This window comes from Excalfactoria chinensis, chromosome 11 (genome assembly GCF_039878825.1).
Source record: "Excalfactoria chinensis isolate bCotChi1 chromosome 11, bCotChi1.hap2, whole genome shotgun sequence".
In the NCBI taxonomy this organism is placed as follows: Eukaryota; Metazoa; Chordata; class Aves; order Galliformes; family Phasianidae; genus Excalfactoria; species Excalfactoria chinensis.
In genome coordinates this window covers 2709252-2731370 of record NC_092835.1, presented here as the reverse complement: position 1 = coordinate 2731370, position 22119 = coordinate 2709252, and the positions used below count along the sequence as shown (strand labels likewise).

At 41.0% G+C, this 22119-nt stretch overlaps 1 long non-coding RNA gene across 1 annotated transcript; it reads right to left on the bottom strand.

Moving 5' to 3' along the window:
* Window positions 1-6623: 6623 nt before the first annotated feature.
* On the bottom strand, window positions 6624-17004 carry LOC140257419 (uncharacterized). The gene is made up of 3 exons (XR_011905016.1): window positions 16952-17004; window positions 9998-10075; window positions 6624-6762 (listed from the first exon to the last, which is right to left on the bottom strand). It is a non-coding gene; the product is annotated as an uncharacterized lncRNA (long non-coding RNA).
* Window positions 17005-22119: the final 5115 nt, after the last annotated feature.

The window sequence follows — 22119 nt, the reverse complement described above, 5'->3', positions numbered from 1 at the left end:
CACAACCCATGATATTTATTCTGTCCTTTTGTAGAAAAGCTCCACGATGGTACAGAACTGTCAATGCTCTTTTACACAGTAATCCTACTTTCCATAGTAGACATCGCTTGTGCACCAAATTCAGACTTCCATTTCAAACTTCATAGCCAATACCCTTCATTATATGTAAGGGCTGTAATGCAGCAGCTGTTTAGGCAGTATGACTGGAAGAGGCCTCCCAGCAGTACAATAGTAGTAGGCATTTGCCAACAACTTATACATCTTAGCCTTCAAAACAGAAGAACAACAAGAACCTCATGTTAATGTTCCCAGTTTTAGAATGACAGACACAAGAAGCCACGTAAGTCACAAAGATGTCAAAGCAACCATGGTGGGAAGAAAGCACAGCTCTTGGATCCCAAAGTGGATGTAATATTATTCCCAGCATCTCAGTAAGACAAACCAGTAATGACACCAGCCCAACCAACTGAATATTTTGGCATTGCCCTCAATACAGAACCTGAGTAGAAGGCTTCTCTCAACCTAGCTTTCATTTCCATCCTCTCCTACAGTGCTTTACAGCATCTTTCAATCCACAGTCAATCCAACCTTTGTATGACATACAATCCAAGGACCACTTCGTGTTGTGCTGATAAAAATCAGTGTAAAATTTAAGTACTTTGTGCTTACATTTTCTCCCCTTATATTTTTCAAGTGTGCTTGGAAAAAAAAAAAGACAACAACAGAAAAACACAACAAAGAAATTGCTATCATCTCACAGCTCATGTTCTGATGCCTCACAGACCACCAGTGGTTTGCATGTTGAATATCCACACGTGAGAGCATGGTGCATATTAAGTCCTGTGATCTGACATCTTCTGCCAAAGGAACTCTGTTCACACCAACATATTCTCCTGTGCTTTGTCAGACCCAATTCTGAATGATTTGAGTTATGAATCTTCTACTGTGTCTTTAGGGAAACTTATTTCAGTGTCTACCACGTCCCTCAAGCCAGAATGTGGACTCGTGAAGCCTACGGTGTGTATTTAGCAGAAGAGTGCTTTGAAATTAATAAGGCTGAGGAAAATGGGGCCAAAATTCTGTCCTCAGCCTCACCGGTGTGGAGCTTGTTAGAGAACAGAGGAGCCAGCTGAGTGACAAGGGATGGAGAGTAGGGGGGCTTCTATAGGGACTGATGCATCAGTGAATGCTGTGACCTTTGGGAAATCCTTTGACCTTAAACACCCCAGCTGGGAAGCTGAATAAACCATCAGAAGGTAGCTAAAAAGCTAACTCTTGCACTTAAATTGGTGTGAGCACTTACATAAATAACAAACAGACCATAAGATTTGGTCTCTGTTTCCTGGCTGGAAGGATCGTGAAGACTGATCACTCACATAAAACAAATTTTATACCAGTTTTGCTTTATAACAAGTGCTGTATTGGACTTGTGAACACGGGTTAACAATATTGTTCTTTCTGAACATATTAGTGCTCACTGAAATGTTTCAGACAAACATCCTATGAAGACTTCATGGCCTCAGCTTGTTTGACTTGGAATCAGAGCTGATTTCTAATTACCCAATCCTCAACAGTCTGTCAGAAAATGCAACGAGCTGCCAATTTTTACACCTTAGCCCCAAAAAGGATCCCAATAAAAAATCTTAAGAAAAATGGTCTATCTCTCCTACTGCTGGGAAATTCCCAGTCTGTTCAAGGCTATTCTTCATTCTCACACACATACACGTGTGCAAACACACAGGCATTGTATATATGTTCCTACACACTTGTAGCAATTGAGCAGATTGATACAGCAGAAAAGGCCTTGCAACAAAAGTGTGATGACAAAAGGACTGGCACGGTAAAGAGGCACTAAAAAAGAAGAGAAGATTGCTCACCTCGTATCAGAAGATTCCAGGTTCACAGGGAAAAGTTTCTCCAAGAAGGGAACTTCATGAAAAGACCCTTCCCAGGGGCAGTCAGCCCTTAAATAAGGTCTAAGTGAGGTGCAGCCAGGATCCATCCCTTCACCTGTGCTGCAAAGCTGGATTGCCTTCACCTGTGCACCCCAGGGCTGTCCAGGTCCTTTCCCCAGGTGCTCAATCAGTGGTTCAGGCCCTTACTCAACACTTAGCATACAACACTCGTACACAACCAACATCTAAATCTTAATGTATGTAAACTTAAAGGCAAGGATATTTTCTTAATTTCTTACGGTTTTCCATAGACAAAGAAAGAAAAGCTCAGTTTACTTGAACAAGCTTCAATCATTTAAAATAATGAATCTAAAAGAGCGTTTTAGCTTTCTATATCAAAATACACATGCACTATTGGCTTTATAACAAAAATCAGTTGGAAAATGAAAAAGAAATGAAAAAAGTGTATAAATACTAAATATAAGATATCAAGCAGCTGTTTAGGTCAAGCATAGAAATGGAATAAGTAGCATGGCTCAAAGGAGTTGAAACTGCTTCTACCATTTTACTCCACCAGAAATGAATACAGTCTTATCTCAGGTCTAGCTTATAGAGAATTGTTGAGGGTTCTGAGTATATCACAGACTCAGAAATGCCTGCGTATCATTTCTGTTTCTGTTTCAGGTTTCCAGGTATGGTTCTATCCTCTTTTCTTCATCTAATAGTGCTCAGATACAAGAGGAAATATTGTTCACTGTCAGCTACATTGGTTCTGTGTCATCACAATCCCATGTACTACACACATCCATAAATTCCCCGGCAGAGGCCTCTTGACACTTAATACAAACTTCTGATGAAAGAATGGACAGTGAGTTTTGGTCCTGAAGGCACTTTTAAGCCATCATGGAACCCCTACCTCGAGCAAATTCCAACTGGCTTCAAGAAAAAATTTGGCCAAATAAAGTCTAGGTGAGAACTCACAGATTTGGCCAATACTAATAGAATTAGAGAAATGTGACTTGCTTTCTCAGCTAATAGTTTCCTTAGAGGCAGTACCGCATGCAGTCACCTTCCTCTAGTATCTTTTGGCAGATCAAACCCAGCTCTTGTTGCAATGCCTGCTCTCATAGATGTCAATGGCTGTCGTGTCTGCTAAGGATTATTTGCACTCCTTAAGCAAGCATTCAGCCCATAAATTATGACAAGAAAGGCTCTTCTTTGAGCCCTCGTTTTTAAATTCCTCTTTAGGAAGGTTTTCACTCCTATCACGACCCATTAACTAAGCCATATGTAGGATCCTCCATCCAGAACCATTCCACTCCCAGAAACACAACTGCCAGGGAGACATGAATATTTGGATCCATTCCTGTTTTCCTTTCTGGCTGTTTATTTTACACCGGAAAGATTATTGAAGATGTTATCTCAGAGAGAGTTCACTGGGGTATTTTTCTGTGACTGTATTATTGCAAGCGCTGTCGGCTGGCTCTTATCTTCAGCTCATGAAGGTGCATTAAGCAGGCAAAACTGATCAAATGTGCGCTGAGCTTAATTCTGCCCGAGCTTTCTCTGCAAAATAAATATTCTATTCCTTGCATCTTCTGTTCAGCTTGAAGTGTTTCAGCTTTGATTTCCCTACTGATAAATTAGAGAGGTTTCATTTGGGAAAAGGGCTATTTGGGTGTCTAAATCAAAATACTAGACAGCCAGTAACATATATGGAAGATGGCTTAATCCAAAAAGAACAATTTGTCCCCTATGCAAATCCCTGCAGAAACCCAGAGCAACTGAAAAATCCTAGCTAGGAGGAAAGCAAAGTGTTTATAAACAATGGAAATGCTCAGATAGGACCCAACCATGATTTGCAATTCAGGTTCCAGCAGAAAACAGCTTTTCTTCACCTCTAATCTGCCCAGAGACTCCTGTCCACTTGAGATGAGGGGATATATATTTGCCACTACAGAGCTGAACATTTGTGGTCACTCCAATCTTGCTGCCAGGGATCTGGCTGCATTTTGGCTGCCCCTCTGAACTCCATCACTGTCTGATCAAGATGTCCTGATGCTTAGGCATGGGGTTAATTAAGGAAACATGGGATTAATTCTATTAATAAGACATAAATAGCATTCAAAAAAGTATCAATATCAGATTTTGGGTACATGACGTAAAGCTGTTCTTTATTTTTCATTTTTTTCCCCTACATTTCCAGCATTTTAAGCAGACTGAGGCTGAATTTCATGGTCTGTTGCTAATTTTTATGCATTGTTACCACTCAATGGTCGTATTCTTCCTGGTGACCCCACTTGAACTTGCTTCCCTCAACTCCATGGCAGGTCCATGAGGCAAAGGCTTGGTTTACAGCAACCAGCCCTCGGTGGGACTACACCTTTGGACCACCCAGGAACAGCAGCAAGCTGAGCACAGCTCAGTGCCTCACAGCACTGCTCATATCTGGAGCCCACCTGCGCTCCTTGACCTGCACTGACTTCCCCTTCATTTCTGCTCTCATTCAGACTTGCCGTGCCGTGCCGTGGTTTTCCTCGCAGGTACTTCAGAGACTTCTTCTCTTTGTCCCTTCCTCCATCTCCTTGCAAAACCAACAACAGAGGTAGAGCAGGCTTTTTTTTTTTTTCTTATTCTTTTTCTTTTTAAACTGGGAGAAACTGAATGCAGGTGGTGTAAATGTGGCAGGTTTTGCTGGAAGCCATGGGAACTCCCTTGCCAATTTACATCCTCCAAGAGCCTGGCCCAGGATGTTTTCTATTTTAGTTTTTATGTCTGCACCTAGCCTTCCAGTTGGATGCATTTTAAAGTAAACAAAGTCGATAAATAAAGGCTTGTGCATTTCCCAGTCATCCCAGAGTGTTCCTGTTCCCCCCTCCTCTCCTCCACCCTCCTCCTCTTTTACTGCTTGCTTCAGATACAACAAATAAATATTCAGCCAGCTTTCTAGTTTCCCTTTGCTCAATCAGTTCTCCCTGAAATCTGTTTTTTGAATGGCTTTCTTCAAAGAGAATTAAAGCCAGAGTGGAGAATTTAGGTTCTTGTGCGGAAAACTCCTGATGCAGAATTTTTCACCCCAAATTAGTCATCCATCAGCAGCAGCCACATGCATTTAACTCTGACCTTGGGCTTTGCAGGAGCCAAAACGAAGTGAATTAACTGTCCAGATGGGAACATAGGCACCCAAATGAACAGAAGCCAGCAGGTAGCCCCGTGATTTCTTCTGGATCTGGATGGTGGAAACAACATGGGAGTGTGCCCACGTTCCAGGTGAAGGTGTGGGGCCTGGTCTGCCTCCTGTGTCAGCTCTCGTGATGCTCACCTTCCCAGCCCTTTAGCATCACCAGCTCCACGCTGTGTGTTTAGGCCCTTTTCCAAATCTGTGACTTCAAGAGAATTTGCCTTAGTTTGAAGGCCCAGCCTTTGATCATGGTAACCAAAATTTGTATTTATTTAAGACGGTAATTAACTGAAATTAGTAATGGAAAGTTTTTGGTTTGTTTTTTAACTTAATGGGCCTTTACGTGTTTGAAGAAAACTGTTGGATTCTTTAAGAAATATATATAAATCCCACCTTTTTTCCCCACTTTGCAAACCTATTTTCTGTTCATCTTTCTCCTTATAGACACCAGAAGAAAATTCCAGGGCTTGTGACTTAGGAAGCAAATAGATCCACACAAACCAAAATCTGAAGCATCCACCAGCACAGACAGTCCCTGTTTGCTTATGACCCCAGCAATGGGACATTTTGGCTCTGCAGCCATCACAGTGTAGGTCCCAGACTTACAGCTTTTCAGCCTCTCTGCGTGTCCCAGCTGCATCCAGACCTTAGCAGGTCAAATTCTTCCCTGACAGCCACCTTCCTCCATTTAAAACAAGCCTGGGGATCGTCAGCTGTTGGTTCATTTCCAGAGTCTATTAATTGAACCTGCAGGGTTTGGTTCTAACACACAAGAAGCCTGACTCCAGGAGCTTCACACAGCTGCTCTGACCGTGGCAAATATACACATGCCAGCCTTACATCTCCACATGGGAAATAAGGGACTAGTTCCAATCCTGGGGGACTAAAATAGGTAGAAAAAGAAAATATATGTGTGTGTGTGTATATATATATATATATGCATATATATATAAATATATTATTTAAAGACAGTCTCATTGAGTGCACATTTCCTGGATATGAAGTAATTCTTCCTACACAGAAATTGTGTTTGCATCCAAGCAGAGCAGTGGAAAGGGTGGGGTGAGAAAGAAGCTTGCCTCAGAGGCTGGCTGAATGAAGGCACTTTCTCACAGCCTAACATCTGCTGCCCAGTCTGTCCACCTCCAGCCACAGCCAGAGAGCACATGATGATGGGAGCACCTCGGGGGACAGGAACTCATTGTCTGAATTCCCTTTTGGTGGAACATGCTGCAGCTTGGACACGAGATGTCCCAAAGTCAGCAGGGAACCTTCTATGACTTGGAGCTGCTTTGCCCACCTCAGAGCTTGTTGGAACTGTGCTCATTTTATTTTATTTATTTATCTATTTTTCAGGCACATGGGATAAATAAAAGGAAGAATGCAGGTTTTGCACTATTACTTCTACAAAGGAAGGTGCTTATCCTAAGGCAGTGCAGAAGAGCTGGAGGTTTGTGCTGAACACTGAGTGAAGCAGTCTCCTACCAGGGATCTTCATCCCCCCCAAAGTATTTCTCAGTTTTGTGATTTCCTGGTCTGAACAGTGGGCACACTTCTTCTATCTTTCTTGGCTGAGCCTTTTCTGAGCCTCCAGGCTCCCAGCCTTCAGACAGCAGGTGAAGAAGGGCTCCAGCTAGCAACTCACGAGCAGGTGCTTAATGTTGTTTGAGATGTCTGCAGAGGTCCCTGAAAGAAATGAGATGAGGAGCACAACCCCAGCCCACAGCTGGTGGAAGGATGCAGGCTGTCCCCACCAGCTCGTGCCCAGGTATGAACCAGATCCTCCAGATGACAGGAAGGCAGGAGCAGAAGGGAGTGAGTGCATAGAAAGCCATTTGTTTGAAAACTGGGACACACATTGCCTGAAAGTGTTTTGCAACTTTCACTTGGCCCTAATAGGAACTCACACATTCCTTGAAATGGGCTATTCATTATACAGCAGCTAGTAAAAAAGAAGGGATTTTTTCCCCCCCTCCAGCCCTTAAATGTACTATTCTGAGCTCCAATGTGGACTTCACAAAGTTCACACGGAGCAGTTTCACCAACTGCAGTGCTCACTGCATTCATCTGTGTGCCAGCCAGGGGCACTTGCTTTATGCACAGCAGGGCCAGTGCAAACCTGTGTTCATGGGCCCCTTGTGCCCAGGAAGCCATGCCAAAGCCATGAGCTTTTATTAGCACTAACTTTCCATTTAGTCGGGAGGGACTGTTCCATTTGCTTCCCCTGCAGTACAGCACTGGCTCCACCTCAACATTTGCACCTTATAAAGTGTTGTCGTGACCCGACTAGAGCAGTTTATACAAGGCCCTTCAAGATCCCCAGTAATGAAGAGTAAATAACCGAGGAAAGCTTTCTCTCACTTTGCAGCTTTCTTTCAGTCTCAAAAGAAATAAAACAACTTACTTAACAGCATTCTTTAATCTTTTGCACCAGTGGCCTCCTTTATAGAGTGTTATACAGAGCCAGTGTAAATCCAACCTCTGTAATGGGGTCAGTGTTTCTCAACAGGTGTTGGGTGGATACAGCGTAAGATCTATTTTTTCAATAAATGTTAAGCCAGAAAGCTTGCTGTTCATGCACAGAGCTGCTTTAACATGTGGTTCTCTCACGCTCACCTCTCTCTCCAGCACCCCCTTCCCAAGCTTTTTTCCAGCAGCCCACCAAGGTCTCCAGTTTAATAAAGGAAAGCAATGAATGCCCATTGCCCAGCAGTAGGAGCAAGAACTGCCGAGCTTCAGGCACAGACTGTAAAGGATTAGAGGAATACTTCATTTTCTGGAAAGAAATCCTTCCTCCTGTTCTCTCCCCACCAAGGAGCTACAAATCAAAATGATGGGGTTTAGGATGTATGACAGATACATCCAAAAGGACTTGCTGCATGCACAAGAAACAGCCCTGGGCCTTATCCTAAGATTCCTAGTTGTTACTTTACTAGGTTTCATAGGCACCAACAGAAAGCTTACTAGCACATCAGGTGCGATATCAGGAAAAACAACTCCTCCAAAAGAGTGGTTGGATATTGACACAGGCTGCCCAGGGACTGGTAGAGTCACCATCCCTGGAAGCATTCAAGAAACATCTTGATGTCTTACTCAGAGGCATGGTTTAGTGGACATGGGTTGTTGGTTGGATGATGTTAGTTGTCTTTTCTAATCTTAGTGATTCTAGGTTGGCCTATGGCCATCAAGTTGCATCCTGAATAGAGTTTGCTGATCAACAGATTCCTTCCAAAGATACAACTTTGTATCTCCTGTGTAATTGTGCAAGAAGCCAGACCACAGTGAAACATGATAATTAACTATATAATTAGCTAGCAGATAAGCAAGATAGCTTATTATACAACTTGAAAGCAGATACACAGGACTGGTATTTCCAGTGAGTTTTCTTATATTAAAACAAAACTACTGAAGTATTCAAATGCGAGTTTTTGGATCGTGCTAATTTTCATTTACCACTGATTGCCGTGTAATTAGCTTCCTTGGGCCTGCTGCTGCTCCCTATTGCCAGAACATGGCATGCAGTATATACATGCAAAGCATGGATCCAGAGCATGAAACTTTGGCAGAATTTATTTGTGGCTTTGGGAGTCTGTGCTACCTCCCTCCTTGCTTGTCCAAATACTGTGTGGGAAATTAATGCAAAATATTTCCCTGAGTATTCATTTGAACTTAAGGGGAAAAATAAATAAATAAATAAAAATAACACTTTGTAATCATTTGGCCTTATACATCAAAGTATTTACTTATGTACTTAACTTTATGCATGTTCTTACCTCCCTCTCTTTTTCATCAAAACACTTTTGCATCTAAATAAATCTGTAGGCACTTTGCTTAATAAGGGACTATAAGAATTGAAATATGCTAGGAAAACATTTGTGGAAAGCAATTGGCAAGTTATTATAGGAGCCAAACCTTAAATTTACATGTTCAAATAACCTTCATATACTTTTTCAGTGAAAAAATACCATGCGGTCTGTCCAAAGTGAGCTATAAAGCTCTAATTTCCATATTTCTAAACACATTTAGGGTCCATTGGAATAAAATACCCACATGGATTGCCATGGAACAAAATAGGAGAGCAGATTCAAGGGCCTTGAAAACAGATATTTCACAAGCCAACACAGAAGTACATTTCAAGAAATCTCAGGTATTTAATGTTAATTTTTATCTGGTGGTGGGCATACAGTTACCAGTGATATCTAGCAAATAAAAATCTTTGTTTACATCAGATTTGATTATAATGGTATTTTGTGGCTTCCACTCCAGCTTTATCTGGCTAGATTTAAGAAAAGAGGAGTTTTTCCCTTCACTGTTTTTATTTGGTAAACCAGAAACCAACGTACTCATTATACATTCTGAAAGCAGTTGTACTGATCTCTGTTAAAGAACTGCAAACATTTATATATCTTCTAGGAGTGAGTAGGAAAGTGGGTTATGTACAGTAAGATACAGGATCTTGGGGACTGGCTGAAAACAGACTTTTTTGTTTGTTTCTTCTCTTTACTATTCCAGTTTAAAGAGTCAAACCATCAGGTGAGTGGATAACTACCAGCATTTGGGTAATATCAAAATCAGGAAGGTCTGCTGTCTAAACAGATCCATACTTGAATATGGATGAGTGTGAATTAATTCTAATGTAGATACAGAAGGACATACTCTCAAGTCAGATTGGATTATTAAGATTCTTAGTGTGCTGTGGTGATTTTTTTTTTTTCCCCTGATAAAACTATGTTTGGCTGAAGAAGTCAAACATTTCTTGGTCTGAAGACTAGAGAGCTTCAGAAGACATGAGAAAACACAGATAACTCTGAAGATGCAGCAGGATACCATTCCTTTTAATTACAAATTAAACATGGTTCGTTTGGAATAATAATAGAAGACAAGACGTACTCAGGATTTAAGAAGATAAAAATTCACATACCAGAGATGCGGTGTCTATACGCTGCAAGTGAAACTTCATATCTTTGGAAGGACCCCAGTGTAATAATCAGTGGCACACCTATGGGAAGAATTCATTTAGTTTTAACATAAGGTAAATAGAGATAGCTGCATGATAGTAACATTCTCTGTAGATATTTGGTCTTGCATTCATGTTGCAGTTCAGACAGCTGGGCAGTAGGTGCTAAGGGAGATTATTGTACAAGGATACAACCCAAGCAATGGATGTCTCAGGCTATCAGAGTATCATATGACAACTTAAATCTGATTTTTGAAGAAAATCAATATCCTGCCTCTATTAGCAGCAAAGAATTACTCATTAAGGGGAATTACTCATTAATGGGGAAAATAAAAGGTTAAAAACAAGGCCAAGAAAAAAATGATCATCATCCTTACAGTTGCCAACAGTTTAAGAACAAACCAAGCCAAACATTGCATCCAAACTCTCACGTTCAGCAGCTACCAGGGAACTCACCCACCATTAATTTGTCTAATCCCTTCCCAAACGTATTCTTTTGGACCCCACAACACTGTGGCAGAGATGCTAAATAAATACGATCTCTTGGATAATTCACTCAGATGTTGCAAGCATAAAACAAATAGTAACCCAAGAGTAAGTCATGATTGTGCAAGTTCAGCTCCCATGTATCTCAATGGGAGATACAGCTATTCAGCTTCATCTGCAATTTGGCACCTTCTGTGGGACAGGGGCTGTATGTTAGCCGTGTTATTTATTGGTCCAGCTCAGACCAGTGACATATCTTCTAACTAACAGAAATGTCATCCACATTTCAGGATTTGAACAATGATCCAGAACATTATTAGAAATATAATGCCGAAAGACATTGTTTGAGGTGTTAGGAAACATATTGCCACGAGGAACTGTTTCAACATGTAAGCCTATAACCGCCAGATACACAAGGCCAAACTACTGATGAGGACAAGACACGGAGGCCATGGATATCACTGCCAGCAGATACCTTCACCAGATAACAGCAACAGTGAAATACGTTTTCACCTTTTTTGGCACTTAAAGAGAATCTTCCAGCAGAAGAGACTTCAAATAAAAGCCACTCTTGGATCTGTTCGCACACTTAATTCCAAGCATGATCTTTGAATGTAAAAAAAGGCTCTGATTAGGGCAATCAGCTCCAACAGAGATTCTGCTGACTTGTATTCGCAGAATATTTGGAAATTCTGTGCATCAGAAGCAGGAATCTGATGTGGAATTTGCATTGCAAGTAGTAGAGGAAAAACTTGAAAGGTCCTGAGCAGACTGAATCACTTCAGAGTGTTTGTCAGGGAAAAGAATAGAGAGAGAGGAAAAAAATATCAGCAAAGGAAGCTGCATTTCAGAGGTCAGCAAGCATAGGGGTAAAATGAGAATTGCCAAAAGTCAAGCTGAGTTAGACCTTGCAAAGGATATTTAAATAAACAAAGTTCTTTAACCAGAAGAACAAAGGAGAACAAGAAAAGACACGGGTTTGCTGTGCAGTAAGCATGGCACTGAGATTAAAAGAAACCAAGTATTACTCCCAAAATTAAATGAGTGCATTGTACGTGCTTTCAGTAAGGAAGAGTGTATAGAATATGGGGTAAAGGCTGCATGGCTCATAGGAACAACTGGAAATTACCACATCTGAGGTGGGAAGAAAACTCAGGGGACTCAATATGCTGAAATCAGTGTACAGAGGGAAAAATATCACCCAGAAGAGTGGAAAAGCTTGCATGATCCAGTAGCCAGCATAGAAATAAATGTATTCAACTGGCATGACCTGAGTAATTACAGATGCTTGTGGCTGTCCTCAGAAATCTGGAAAGCTTTAGGAAAATTCTGTGATTACAGACATCAAACTAAACAGAAAAAGCAAAAAAAAAAAAAGTGAGTTTACCTGAAGCAGCTCTAACATGGCATCTTTCCCTGATACTTTTTCCATTCTCTAACAGAAGAAGTCCTTCGTTAGCCAAGGAGATGGCACCAGTTGACTGCAGCTCAGTAAGAGATCTGCTAAATGGGAATTGATCACACTATCCAAAACAGTTGAATGATGGGAGGTTTCAGATAGTTCCCAAAAGACCAGTTATAAAGACCAATTCCATGTGTTGTTTCAACAGCTGTAATATCGAAGTCCAAACAAAATTAGACACAAACAAGTTTAAGCCTGAAGACCTCATCACTGCAGAAGAGATGCTGGTCCTCTCCTAACGTTCAGCATACTTTGATCTGAATCTAAATGAATGCAATATGAAGGAATAATGAAAAGGGATTTCATCTTCAGCTTGGCAAGGCAGAGATGGAGCAAAGACAACTGTTCCCTGAGACTACATCCAGGGAAACAGTGGTAAGGAAGGAGAATGTTCCTGGTAGAAAAAGTAATAACCAAAACCATTGGCATACATGGCACTTACTGACCAGGACAGTATTCATGGGTAGAGAATAAACAAAAATGATCAAAGAGCACCTAGTTCTTTGAATGTGGTGGTCTTTTGAGATCAAGTCACTTCCATTGGCAGTGAGAGGCTCTGGAACAAACTTCCTGTAGAAATAGTGGAGTAAAGTAATTTAAAAGAGGAAATGGACCCCAGAAATTCTTTGCAGTTCCTTATTTCTGGACCAGTATTTGGAGGCTTTGTCCAGAGCTTATTAAGTTGTGCAGATTTTCTTCCATTGCTCTCAATAAAGGCCAGCATTTAATATTTGCCCATGTAAGAGCCATCAGGGATCAGGAGGTACTAAATATAGCCATTAAGGAGTCTGTAACTCTGGCTTTCCATTTCACTTACATTCTGAAGTCTCCTCCTTCCCTCCCAGCCCTACTTTTTCAAACAGACATATTAACAAGGAACTGGGAATGAGCCATAAATTAATGTTCACGGTTTCTAAGCCAGTTGGCATAAATCATTGAGTCCAAGCTGCTGACCAGAAGAAGCATGTATTTAACAGATAATCTTTGTGAAACACAGCAATAGTCAGTCTTAAAGAGCCACATAATTTCAGCCTCTAACAAATATTGAGAGGAAAGCTTTACCCCATTTAACCCCGTGTCACTATCAAAAGTTTACTTTTAATGTGTTTTTTTCTGTTTACTCTCCTTCCCAGTGTCTTCACTAACATCCAAAGAAGTTCATAGAGCATTGGCACGTGGAATAATAGGAAGATCAGTTTTTAAATGGAGGGACCCTCTTTCCATTCATATGGAATACTTTCAAATTAAATAAAATTATTTGCTCCTAAGTTTGCCCTTGTTTTTTCCAAGTTCCTGTTTTGTGAGTAGCCCATTTTAGTCCTTTAAAACTTGCTCTTCGTGTACTTCTTAACTCAGATTAAAAATATGTATATATAATAAGAACTGAGTGAACTCTTAATAATCTCTCAGGAACATGGATTTAACTGATACTTGTAAGCTCCATTCAAATCAAGATACTGGATAATCACTTCCTGACTTGAAACATTGTCCCAGCATAGAAGGACTTCAGCACTCATAAAATGAATGGCAGCCCAATATTAAGTCTGTGCAATTTCCCAAGCTTCGGACACAGATCCAATCACAGTACCAATAAATAAAGAAAACCCGATGCAAATTTCTCAGGAACAAAAGCCTATAAGCACAGCTTTAAGAGAGCAGAGAGGATACAAGCTGCCTCTTTGTGACTGAAATTTGTAGATCGTTCTCCCCTACTCTTCCCAACACAATATGACAGACTCCATCACAGCCTAAAGGCATTAAACCAAATGGGACCATTGGACCACCTGGCAAAGAACACACGCTCTTGCATTTCCCTGTCCCTCCAATGTTAAGCCCTAAATCACATGGCTTGTCAAATCCTATCTGCCTTCAAGGTATTCCATCCCTGATATAAGACCCCGGAGCTCATTTATTCTGGAGATGAAGCCAACCTGGTGCTGATAGCTTTTCATTTTGTGGAATCACAGTTTTAACATGTAAAACCCACCATTGCCTGCTGAGGCACATGAATGTCAAAGCCTTACACCAAAGATTTCTTTATATGGCCAATGTTGCTGCAGAGTTACAGGTCAACCCCTGGCTGTGGGACCCCAAGAGCCTCCTGATCTTTATCTCTGCCTGGGAAGAAAAATGGATTAAACAGCACACGAAAACGTGCTCTTCATGCAAGAAGACGAAGCTGCTCGTTGGATGACCACAATTTGAGGAACATGCCTTGCATTCTGCAAGGGCAAGGACATCATTAACCTTCATTTTTTAAAATCTGTAATTAAGAGTATCACTCAACTTTCTGTTTTAAAACAGTGTTCTCATGAGAGCTCCACAGGTTGTTTAAAATCTGGGCCTCTTCCCAGTATTTTTCAGCCAGTTTCCTGAGCTTGCTGACAGAGCTGTCTGGACGGCCACTGGCTCGCATTCCTCGCAGTCTCTGCTCCAAGCCAGCTTCTTTGGGCCCAATTTCAACAAATACAGACGGACCACCACAATCCAGAGCTCAACATGGGACTGGCACCACATGCCTTCAAGATATTAAACATAAATCAGCTGTGGCAAGCAGAGACAGATGTGGGCGTTAAGAGAACTGCCAGCTCCATACGCTAAATACGGAGCTTCATATGGGGAATGCCAAAGATCGCAGGTCTTTCTTTAATGCAAATTCAGCTGGAGGAGCAAGAATAGCAGCCAATTAAGCAGCTTTCAATAGAAAGCAGGCACTTGGTATTGAATTTGCAGCTGGAAGGCCTGTGTTCAAGTCAAGAGAGGGGACAATATCACAAAGGCAAGTTGCTTTGCTCGAGATTCAGGAGAAAACAGCTGGTTTGTATTATGATAGCACATCCTGGGATAGCATTCCCAGGGTGGGAGACCCTTAGATGTCCCTATTTCTGCCCCGTCCTTAGAAGAAATTACAGCTCCAAGTCAGAGATGGAACAAAAGCAGAACCTGCCTGAAGGGAAATCACTTTGTTCACTGCAATGAGACAACAGAAACACGGGGCATGACATTAACTTGCTCATTTTTGGAGGTTTTGCAGGATTTCTAACCAACACAGAGTACCAGGAGAGGCCAGCGTGGGCAGCCAGCTTCTTTGGCTGTTATAACCCATCCACAGAACAAAGCCTACAATAATCAAATGCAAAACATAGATTTGTGTTTCAGGTCAACCTGGCATTCCCAACATCCCTAGTTTCCTTTCCAAAACACTACTGAAATGCTGATCTTTGTTTTCCAGAATGCCTTCCTCACGTCTCACCTTTACAATCCTGCAAGCAAAAAAAAGGACTTTTCATTAAATATAGCACTTATCACATTGCTAGCATGCTCGGGATGGAACGAAACAGAAAATACACTTTTAAAGCTACTGCATATCTATAAGACATGGTCTGAGATGCTGCCAGTGTTTGTAAGGCTGAAGTGCATTATGATTTCAGCATAGTGGCTAGACTCCATTTGATATCCCACCTATCAGCTTCATCCCTTTCTAAAGTGTTAGATGACAAAACGATTAGAAGCTGCTTTTAGTTCCAGAGCCTTGGCTAAAGCAAGGCAAAATTACAATCAAAGTGAGGCACTGAGTGTTTTATCCAGGACTCAGGATGTTCCATCAGGTTTTGCATGGGAAGTTTACATTGATTACAGACCAGAAACATCTTGTTAAAACTCCTGAACCAAGAAGAGCTGGAGCAGCCAGCAGCTGGCAGAGCAGAGGTGGACTCTCATGTTAGCATCTTATTACCATTACATCAGGTGGCTTAGAAACACAGAAGTGCTGGCATGCTCCCCTGACTGCCATTACAAACTGAGAGAACACCGAAGTCAGACCTCATTTTCTGAGCTTCTCCTAGGAAAGCATTGTCACTGCTAGAGAAAATGCAGTAAGGTGGAAGCTGACTCAGTTTTAAGGAGCAAAAAGCAGAGTCTTGGCTTAACACCTTCTGGCAAAACATTTTTTCTCTTCAAGAGAGGACAGCAAGAAAGATATTTATCCACAGGAGAACAAGACGTTGGTGCATAGGGTACATTCTGCTGTCTGGTGGTGCATGCTATAGATTAGGGTGTTCCTGAACTAGCCAGCAAAATAAATGCTACAGTCTTAATTCATGCCTTCTCAATATCAAGGCTATTTAGTATTTAAGCGTAGAGGGTTTTTACTTGTAAAATTAAGATAGAGGGGGGAAAACAGAAAAAGCCTTTCTTATATTGCTGTAAGCTTCCTATGTATCCATTTGATACAAGCCAAATTTTGTAGCCAAGTAGTGAAAAATGTTAACAAAAAAAAAATAAGAGAACAGGATGTTGCTCCAGGGTTCACCACAAAAGGTGAGCCCATCAGCAGTATTTCCAAGGAAGTTTGTGTTCTCACTAGTTTTATTTTCTGAGAGGCAGCACTTTGCACTCTTGGTGAATTAGGAAGCAAGACAGCAAAATTCATTTTAAGTGGGAAGGAAGAAAGCATGGAACCAGAACACTTTCTTTCCTCTGCAAAGAAGGAGAGCAGAAACTTGCTTGAGGTGATCCTGCTGCACCCTTGGGTTTGCTCCTAAGAGAGAATGTCCAGTTTGATCTCAGAATACTTCTCCTTTAACTTCTAGTTAAAGGAGAACCAAAATTTTCCTTCAATAACACGTGTTTAAGAGTCAGAGAATGTGATAGAGATTGCAATATAACTGCTTAGTTTCTTTCTGTCCTGTGAAGATAAAGAGATGAATTAGTTCCTCTCTGAGACAGATCACATATCTTTTTAAACAAAGCATTTGTTTGTTAGAATATCTCAACAACTTCCTTAAAGTTAACAATACCAAAAAGAAGATCCCCATAACAAGAAAGCCTGAAAAAGAAATCAAATTCATAGCACTTCACTTTTATCCATTAGGCTTGTAAAAAGTGAAGCTATTTTCTCAGAAACCAGAAATAGAATACGTGATTATTTTTTCTATTGGAATGAAGGAAAAAAAGATAAGGCATACTACCTGATTCTCAGCAAAGCCTGGAGAGCATACCTAACACCAAACTTGGAGCAACACCAACTAAAATGACTGCAACCCTTCCACCTCCCATTTAACACAACTATCTGCAAGGAGCAATTATTTGCAAACCTACCCCACCTGCTCTATCAGTAATACATACTGATGCCAAGCTCTTGCTCTTACGGGAAATAAATCGGTATCTGTGGTTTGTGTGGGTGTGCCATTGGAGCAGCTGTGTGGTCTTACAGGTGGGGTGTGCTGGGGGTGATGGACAGTCCTCCCCTTCCTTTCTTCCCACCTAATGTATTGCCAGGAATGAATGGGCCGTTGCATAAATAAAAGGCTATGTCCATGCATCTGGTTAAAAATAAAGTTGTGTTTGAGAGTTGTTGGTGTGCTCTTGTCTTCCAATGGCAGTCAGTGGGGGAAAAAATAGGAGAACAGTTGAATAAACCTGTGAAACAGTAGGTAAATGAGAAGGGCTAATGAGCAGATCCAGTGCTCCAATGCTTTAGTGTTTGGTATAAGCATCAAGATGTTAGAGTAGATTTTACTAAGCTGAGACCTTGCTATTGTTGGATTTCTGCTCATAGCATGTGAACTTCACATTTTATGATCTTTCTAAAGTGCAGAATAGGGTGATTCACTTGAAAGGGGCCTGCAATGAAAAATCAAGACCCACTGCCAACTAAAATTTCAGATGAATTTAGACATATGATGGGTCTTACAAGGTAGGTGAGTAGCTGATGTAATTAATTCCATATTTTGGTAAAACCTCTCCAACAATGGAGGTGTTTGCAGGCTCGGGAATTTGGAAGATAACACCTTTACATTCATCCTTCTGTAAAAGCTGAAACATGGCCCACTTTGTTCTCTGTTTCAGAGCATTCTGGTTTTGCTTGTTTCTCACCGCAACAGAATCCATCTCTATTATTTGCAAAGTGAAATAGAAGAGCAGAAGAGTTTTGTCTTCTTCTCAGGTTCTGGATTCTTGCTCTGCTTTGTGCCATTACAACACCTCTGGGTAGCTGGAGCAACTGCGTTGTTTCAGATCAAGTCATAAAACAAATCAGATGAAAATGGCTAAGCAGTGATTTATTTGAGCGGCATTTAGAAGCGTTAGGGTGTGCCAAGAGAACGTGATATGCCAAAAAAAGTTATAAATGTTCAGTACAAAAACAAAATCTACGATGATGCTGTTGAAAGTCAGGTTAAATATAGAAACAAGGAAGAGAAACGTTCAACCAGAAAAATGAATGCAATCAGTTGTCTGGTTCATATGGAGACACAGGTGCTAAAAGGAAAACTGGCATGCTACATCAAAGTAGAAGCAAGTTTATGGAGGTTAGCAAGGCCTCAAAGATGGAAACCACCATCTATTGCAATACTGTTTTGCAAAAAATAAAAAAAATAAAAAAAAATAAAAATTGGGGGAAAAAAAGCAAAACCATTTTGGTTCAATACAGAGGCAATGTGCTTGAAATACTAACAACTGATAATGGAAAACTTAACGAACCTTTTCAATAAATTTGTAAGTTCTCGGTTTGGAATCGATCCTGATTTCCAGCTACTTTGTTATCTCAAGTTTTGGAAACCAACTTTCTCTCTCTCTCTCTTTTTAGTGGAAATGGTAGCGCATTAATTGCCTCCTGTAAAAAGTCTCTTCCTCCAGCACTTCTTGGTGGATCTCAACTGATAAATCATTGCTCCTTGAGCTCTCGGTTTTACCCCTTCCGTATTTCAGCCCTATTTTTTTGATAGAGAACATGCTTCTTGAAAGGGATTCCTCAGTTTCTTGGGCTTAAGTTTCCCTCTCCAGTGTTTTCAGCTGCTGTTGGTTTTGCTAGTGGATATAATGGATGCTAAATTTACCATGAGCATGATATTTCCAGTTTGAGCCGCCTTTGATTAACTGGCACACAGGTAATTCAAGACACTCGTGGCTGTTGCACCTAGCAGATCTTTGGCAGCTCATGTTGGCTGCCCATTTTTCTTGGGAGCGTTCATAGGGAAAGGAATTTTATGTTCTCTAAAGCCCCTGATGGTGAAAAATAAAACACAGCATGACACAACCCCCCTAGAAAGGTCAGGAGGGCAGTGAAAAAGCCCCAACACTATCGTCCTTTGGAAAGATCTCTGTGCATGTGGTAAACAAGCATTCTGTTTCTCTGTATCTCAGACTGAACCTCACAATTCACAGACTGCTCGGAAATTGGGTAAGTGTTTTTTTACCCAAACTTGAGTAACCGCTTTTAAATGTATGGTTGGAAAATCTGGCTTGCGCAGCAGACCTCACAGTCATTCTCCCAGTGAAATTCAATCCTCTTGGTTTATTTTGTTTTACCTAGGACACCACTGAAGGAAAAAATGGTTTTGGAGGAGATAAATCTCTTTCCATCCATGTCTATGGCTTTTTTACAGAAAATCTTGTTCTTTCTTTCTCTTCCTCTTTTTTTTTTTTGGCCTTTGGCTTTAATGTTGGGTAGTCTGTTTTCTGCCCTCTGCTTCCCACAGAATATAAGGCAAAGGAGAAGACCATCAGACGTGTGATTTCCTACGGCCGTGGCTGGGTGTCTTTGCTCTCTGTATTCGATAAGTGGTCCGGACAGTGAGAAATGATTTACTGTGAGTCAGCCTTTGCCCTTGCGCTAGGGTTACAATCTGGGAGGTTTTTCAACAGGCATTCTCAGCCCCCATTTTTAATCAGTCTTTCACCCAGATAGGCCAAGAAAAAGTTGTAAAGTCAGAAGAAATGCTGGCATCTGTTCTGTGGCTCAGAACAGAGCAGAGGTTGTCTCCCTTCCATTTTCTGCAAGCTCCAATTTTTTTGTTGACCACACACAAATGGTTCTAATCAGCTTCCAAAAGGCTCTTGCTAGCATTTTAAGATGTTTGCTCTTTTCATTCTTCTCAACATCCCCCTTTCCTTTCTCATCTGAAAGCAAAGAGGATGTTGAAAAAGGGGACAATTTTTTCCCTTTTTTTCCCCTTTTTTCCTTTTTTTTTTTCTCTTTTTTTTTTTTTTTTTTTTTTCTGTGTGCTGAGCGATTTTGGGTTTCCATTAGCTGAACACTTCTATTGAAGGGTGTTGTGCAATGAAAGTGCAACGGATATGGAAACCTCTTTATTATGCTTGGAATGTTTATTCGGACATTTGTTTTAGTTGGACCGTATAGAACATGGTCATGGCAAGAACAAGCCAGCAGTTCACTTCTTTAATGACCCTTCCTCCGCTAATGGGCCTTAGGCTGTCAAGCAGTAATGAATGTTTCTCAATCACAGGTGAATTCAGGTGCTTGTCCATCTGGGGCCAGCTGGGAGACTACAATACCAATGTCAATCGTCTCCCCAAGAGGTGTGATTGGCAATGCCACTTCGAATGGAGCGTCCTTCAATCATGTCACTACAGCACAGGAAGCAGCTAAAGGCCTTTTTCACCTCTGATGGCAACGAGATGCTGAAGACATTGAGAAAAGTTGAAAGCACCTTGGGAAGGAGAAAAAGAAAGGCAGTTGTTGACATGAGAGCTGTTGTGGCTTCCTGTGGTGGGAGAGCACAGAGGTTAATGAGGAATAGAAAGCAAGAAAATGGAGAGGATATAAAGTCCAGCAACTGAAAGCATTTGCCTCTTCCAAAAGATTTTCTCCTCTGCTATAATATTGACTGTAAAACATATTCCTTTATACAAACAAAAATAACCCCCCCCAAAATGAGCCCTTGGCATAGGCCAGTAAAATCACACATTTCGAACAGAGCCAGGCCAAGATGGAAAAATACTCAGCCTACTTTTCCTAAAAATCTACCATAATTATTCGCTCCTTTTTTTTTTTTTTTTTTCCTTTATTCTTTTTTTTTTTTTTTTTTTTCTTTTTTTCTTTTTCTTCTTTTTTTTCCTTTTTTTTTCTTTTCTTGACATGCATATGAGTGCAAGTTACCCCAGTTTTGCAGGTAAGTTTCAGATGCTCACAGACTCCATGCCTTCTGTGGTGAAGCTACAGCATCCTGACTTCTGTGGAGCAGTGTCCAACAGTTCCTGTTTTGGCTTGAGGAACGCTGGACATTAAGTGACAAACACCTCCAGAGAAAGGATCCACCATCCCTTGAATAACCCCACGGGCAATATGATGTTTGATCCTCAGTTATAGCAGGGTTTGGTCAGACCTTACACATGAACTTCTACCAAACAAGAATTTCAGCCAGTGTTTCACAGAATCGATCTGAAAACCACAGTGTGGAGGAACTCTGGTTTTGGCCTATGAAAAGATGCAACAGTGTGGTGTGAAAAACAGGTTGAGAAGCTGGTGGAGCTGATGTCTCTAATCAGTATAATTCATAGCCTTGAAGAAGGAAAGCGAGGTTTAAAAGTAAAAGAAGTGGTTTTTTTTCTGTGTCAAAGGGTTGCTTACACTTTTGGAATTCATAAGAGACTCAAACAACATGAAACATAATCTAAAACCTTAATGAGCAGGGAAATAAGCAAGAAGACACAACTCTATTAGCTAACGCACCCCAAACCACTGGGGATTCAATATCTGAATTGCAACAAGTGTGAATTATTTGAAGAAAAGTAATCATCAAAATTAACAGGAGTGTTCTTGTATCACAAAGAGCATTCCTAATTGGTGTCACCACTAATACCAGTCACAAAGTATGATTTTGCAGCCCTCAGCCTGCTTCATAGTGTTAAAGTATATAGACAGTGTATAGATGAGTGCAGGGTGAACACTGGAGCCTGTGATGTTGCAATCATTCCCAAAGCCATGGATTTCAGATTTTCCTCTGTCAACACCCTCTACGGAGACAAGTGGAAAGTTAACTTGCTCAAAGAGAGAACTAGTTCACAATTGCTTTCGTGTCTTCCTGTGGGCTGGATAAATTTGGTTTATTTTGTGTGAGTCATCCTTGCATCGATTTTCTCCTTGGGGCGCAGAGGATGGTTTATGAAGGTAACCACATCAACCAGGCAGAAGATGTCTACTATTAATCAAAATTAGCAAACTTGACCTTCAGATATTTCCTTTTTGCAGAGTTTTTCCATCTTAGATGGGGTTTGGATGAGTCAAAAATGAGTTGACATAATGGTGGTGAGGCCAACTGGCAACATCAACTGGCACTCACCACCCAGACCCCCACCCAGTCTGTAGGAGGGAACAGCATCTTCATTTCTACTG